The sequence below is a fragment of the Solanum verrucosum genome, unplaced genomic scaffold (assembly GCF_900185275.1).
Source record: "Solanum verrucosum unplaced genomic scaffold, falcon-dt-bn FXZP01000012.1, whole genome shotgun sequence".
NCBI classification, from domain to species: domain Eukaryota; kingdom Viridiplantae; phylum Streptophyta; class Magnoliopsida; order Solanales; family Solanaceae; genus Solanum; species Solanum verrucosum.
The window spans coordinates 1828398-1834397 of record NW_026020063.1 but is presented as its reverse complement, the minus strand read 5'-3'; positions in this window follow the sequence as shown (position 1 = coordinate 1834397).

Genomic DNA, 6000 nt, shown 5'->3' with positions numbered 1-6000 from the left:
TGAATGTGTGTGAGAGGGACTAGGGTTCACTCTCTCGAGTTGAACCTCATGTCGACCCAATACCATCGGCCATCGATTTAGTAGTCTTGGTTTTCAAACTCTCTCTAGCAAGCCAAAAACGCGAAGATGAAGTCGTATTTGCAACTACAACTTCACTACGTTCAAACACAACTACTAAACGAAATCACAAATAAACAACAAATAGACTAAAAATAAGCAATACCTAAGAGTAAATTTAACTCATATTTACATAATCACACCCCAAGAATTAGGGTTTTAGCTAGACATGCTAAAGAGATAGAGATCGATACCAAAAGGTGTTACCATCCAATGGGTATGGAGAATTAAGTCTTTAAACAAGTCAAGGTTGAAGAATCTTGAAGACCCACACCCAATTTCTTGGAGTTGAAACCCTTCAAGAACAATGTCTCCCAAAACATAGAGCTAAAAGCTGGAAAATGTAAAAAATGTCTAATATCCGTCTAAAATTTTTTACAAGAATAAAAACTGAACTAGTATTTATAGATTTCAGAAAATGTGTTGTGAAGGATCCACTCAGTGCAGTTATTCCGGATCGCCGATCCACTCGGCGATCCGCCCTTTGGTCTAGTTCATCGCCGTCTTGCGTTAGCCTTCAGCATCGTCGTGTTTTGGATCATTAGATGACATAGTACTGCTTTGTAGAACTGCTCGGCGACACGCCGACTACTCTTTTTCACCGCCGATTTGATCCTTTCCTTCAGGGCTCAGCACACTGGAACGATAAGACCTATTGGCGACTCGCCGAACCGGTTCGGCGATTCTCAGATCTTCATTTCTTCGTTCTTTTAGCTGCCTTTATTCCTTTTTTGCTAAGTGGTGTCCATGCTTTCCCTCAAACTCCAAATACCTGAAACTTAAGGGTTTTCATCAGATATTGAGACAAAATATGCATTTGAGGATACTAATTCTATCAAAATATAGCCCTAAATGAGTCCAATTTGAGGACTTATCAACACCTCCAACTTAAACTTTTGCTTGTCCTCAAGCAAACTCAAGTTCAGCCACTCAAAAATGAGGTCTCAAACAGTGCTACACAAGACTCAATCATGAATGCACACAACAAGACTCAATTTACTTATACAAAGATCAAATGTGTACCCAAAGATTCAAGTTGTGACACATCAATATCAAAGAATCTCATGCTCACAATACTTGTTTCAAATGCAAATTCAAGCTCAACCAAAGTGTTCAAATGCCCTCACATAAGGAATGATTCCATATTCACACATAATGATTTGCAATTTAAAGCTTCGTAATCAAATGCAACGCTCACACTCACAAAGATTAAAAGAATGCATGATTTCACCCATAGGTTTCCCCGTATTTTCCAATCAACATTTGTTTCAGCTCACTCAAGATCAAAAAGGTCTTTTTAAGGCTTGTAATGGGGATGAGTGCAAAGGTATGGTCATTTAGGCTCAGTGACTTTCATTCTCATGAAATGTGGTGCTCACAACACTTCATTTCCTATTCCTTCATCATTCTCTTTAGTGCTCATAAGTCATCCAATTATTCACTTCCCATGGATTTTTGGAAACCCCATTTTCTTTGTATTTTCACAACTTTATTCCACTTCTTTTTCATTCTTTTTCTTTTTCTTTCTTTCCTTTTTTTTGGTATGGAGGGGTTCCATTTTTCTCAAAACCATGGGTAAGAAGGACTTTCTTGCACTTCTTGATTTACCCTTTCTTTTCACCACACCCCGAACTTAGGCTTTTGGCCTAAGTTGGCTATTCAACTAACCAAAACTTTATGAGGATTAGGGGTAATAGATAAAGAAAGGTTATGTTTGCATCAAGTTTCTTGCAAAGAAAGGTAAGGTTCAAGGGGTGTTAAAAAGAGATTCACACAAGCTCACAAGGTAGGCCACAAAGAGGAATATGTCAAATTGGTTCTCACTCTCAAAATTTGCCTAAGATCATCTCAAGAGTTCACATCACTTTAGTTAATTGGACCAATGGGGCAAATTCTAGGATTCATCATATGCACAATTCATGGTAAGCTCATCACACTAGGCATTGACACTACAGTCAAACAAGACTCCACAATTTTGCTAGGGTGCAACGGTCATCACAAGAGACTCAATTTGATAATTGGCAAGTCACAACGAGATGCAAAGAGTTCACATATTGTCTATGCAACTTCATTTGGTCTCGTTGTAGCCGCGCATTCATGATCGTTCAATTGAGAGCACTATTCAATTTATCGGTATTGATTGAAACCGAGACTTCAATTTTGCAAATGAACAGCCATATTCAACACACGAGAGGTGGCAAAATTTTTTGGAAGGGTCAAAATTATTTTGCAATTTTAAACAAAAGGAGCCACAAGCTCAAACATCCACAAAAATAGTATTAACACAACATTATAGCTCACAACCCAAATACTCAAACAAAACACGATTCACGAGTGGCACACAAAGGTAGGCCTCACCCCACCACAATAAAAAAAAACATTTGTCCTCAAATGCAAATAACAGAATATCCAGAATTTAGAATAAAGAAAGACAGAGAGGGAGGTAGAGAAAAATCATGTCTACACAGTCGCTCCATTTATCTGGGAATCAGTGCCCAATGTGTCGGTCTGGAATTTGATAATAGCTTTCGGAGCTTTTTCAGAAGATTCAGCGGCAACTGACTTACTAAGATTGTCCAAGTCATGAGCCGCCAAAAAGGAGTGGATAGCTGTGAAGAATCCACGTCTTCACGAGGGAATAATGGGGTCTCGGGGATTTGTTCTCTTGCTGGCACTGGGTTTCTTACCCTCATTATACGTTTTGGGAGGATTTGTTGCCTTTGTATTTTTCCTGAAATTTTCGCTCTTATTTGTCGGGTTGGCATATCTCTTTCACCTACTTTCGGTCTAGCCATTTCTGCAAAGCTTCGGGAAAAAGTTAGAAAGTATTCAGACAAAATCAAGGCAGTTCAATTGCAGAATCACTTCGCTGAACCAATTAGCGAAGCGCGCAACCACTTAGGCGGTTCGCCGAGTGCAGTGCATAGAGAATACAAGGGTGCAGACAAAGGGCAAACCAGAAATCTTTCGGCGAGACGCCGAATGCGTTCGGCGACATCATGCTTCTCACCGAAAGTTACAGAATTCAACATCATATTTAGCATTAAATTAAAGGCGATATGGGGATTTTAGGCGAACCGCCGAGTGGTTCAGCGAGCTAAACCCAGCTCGCCAAATGACCCAACGTGCCTGCTTTTGACCCAACTTCCCGAATTCAACCCTACAACCCCCGAAAACAAAATTAAGGCATGCACAACTCAAATTAGGCTTAGACCCAGTGACAATCATGCACAACCCATGATTTTTCATCTAATTTAAAGCGCAACCTTCAGGAATTAACTATTTAACTTAGTACAGGAAAAATTTGCGAACCTAATAGGCAAACAAATATTCTAATCCTATCATAGAGGCCTCGCACACATCATCAAAGTAATGCCATTTCATTTGAGTACAACTTTCAATACAAGAAGCTTAGGGCTTGGAAACCAACATTTGGTGCCGATTAAGATGCAATTGAGATGCTAGGCAGCAATGCAATCCAAATCCAAGCACAAATCAATGGAAAAATACTATAGAAATGCAAAAATATAGAAACTAAAGTGCAGGTGTGAGTTTGTGAAGTTCGAAAGTGAGGAAAAGTGAAAGAGTTGGAAGTTTAAACCTTTGGCCTTTTAAAAACCATCTAGTTCTCGCCCATTCGATGACATTAATCATGCTCGCCGACCCACTCGGTGACACACTGAGCGGTCACTTACCTCACCGAGTTTTACAGGACCTCCAGGAAATATGGGGGTCCAAACGGCGTACTAGATCGCTGTCACCGACCTAGTCGGCGATTCACCAATAGTTTCCTAGGCTCGCCGAATTTTACAGACTCCACTTTGAAGTTGTCTTGAGTCCCTTGAGTCAAACGGCGGATTAGGTCGGGTTCGTCGACCACTTTGGCGACTCGCCGACTAGACTTGTTTCTCGTCACCCTGCACTTTTACAAACACTTTCCACACTTCAACATGTACAAACAACACACCATTATTTTACCAAAGCAAAGTAAAGCAATAAAAAGGGTTTGGGGTTGCCTCCCAAACAGTGCATTAGTTAACGTCGTGGCACAACGTAAGTCCTCATTCAAACTTCATTCATGAGGTTTGCCATAGTGTCACTAGGCAACCCCCTTTGTTGTCTCGAGACCTCAAATATCGCATTTCCATCAGCTGGTAGTAGGCAAATTGGACCCATTTCTCAAGATTGGGTTGGATTGCAAACACTATTAATATCATCGATACCATCTCGATGACCTGCCATGCTACCATTCACCTCTTCCTCACTCATTTCCTCTGCCTAAAATAGCAATACACAAAATAATACTACAAATAAAGTAAGTATCACCATAACTAACAAGAACAAAATTTAACATAATTAAAAATTCTCAAGTAACACCACTCCCCGACACCATTTTGATGTTTGTGTAATCAAGACACAACTTCAAATTCGAGTGTCTACGATCGTACAATAGTAATATAACCCAACCGAATGGGTTGGGGTCGAGTCCCAAGGGAGCGGTTCTGAGAATTAATGGTCAAGCACGAATTCACTTTAGTCAAACATAACTAAAAATCATTAACAAATAAAAACATTATAAATTAAAGGATTTGACACAAGTGTCAATTATAAAATGGGGGGGTTTGTAGCAAGTAACAACTAAAAACAGTGCAAATAAGAGAATACGAATTAGGAGACGGGGATTCTTGGTATGTGATAGGAATATGGGATAAACTAGACAATTGAGTAAATGTTATTGATAGAAAATAGTTGAATATTTGTAACTACGCTAGACCATAGTGGGTTATATTCTCTCTCGAGCAACTTACCACGAATCAATTCAGTTTCTCTCGAACACCAAGTTGTCGCTTTAAGCACAACCTCCGCCTTAGCCCATTCACTCTCTCGAGCTGAATGTGTGTGAGAGGGACTAGGGTTCACTCTCTCGATTTGAACCTCATGTCGACCCAATACCACCGGCCATCGATTTAGTAGTCTTGGTTTTCAAACCTCTCTCTCGAGCAAGCCAAAAACGCGAAGATGAAGTCGTATTTGCAACTACAACTTCACTACGTTCAAACACAACTACTAAATGAAATCATAAATAAACAACAAATAGACTAACAATAAGCAATACCCAAGAGTAAATTTAACTCATATTTACATAATCACACCCCAAGAATCGGGCATTTAGCTAGACATGCTAAAGAGATAGAGATCGATACCAAAAGGTGTTACCATCAAATGGGTATGGAGAATTAAGTCTTTAAACAAGTCAAGGTTGAAGAATCTTGAAGACCCACACCCAATTTCTTGGAGTTGAAACCCTTCAAGAACAATGTCTCCCAAAACTTAGAGCTAAAAGCTAGAAAATGTAAAAAATGTCTAACATCCGTCTAAATCTTTTACAAGAATAAAAACTGAACTAGTATTTATAGATTTCAAAAAATGTGTTGCGAAGGATCCACTCGGCGCATTTAGTCGGGATCGTCGATCCACTCGGCGATCCGCCCTTTGGTCTAGTTCATCGTCGTCTTGCGTTAGCCTTCAGCATCATCGTGTTTTTGATCATTAGATGACATAGTACTACTTTGCAGAACTACTCGGTGACACGCCAACCGCTCCTTTTCACCGCCGATTTTATCCTTTCCTTTCGAGCTCAGCACACTAGAACAAAAGGCAAGGATAAGACTTATTCGGCGATTCTTAGATCTTCATTTCTTCGTTCTTTTAGCAGCCTTTGTTCCTTTTTGGCTAAGTAGTGTCCATGCTTTCCCTCAAACCCCAAATACCTGAAACTTAAGGGTATTCATCAGATATTGAAACAAACTGTGCATTTGAGTACACTAATTTTATCAAAATATAGCCCTAAATGAGTCCAATTTGAGGACTCATCACCAACAT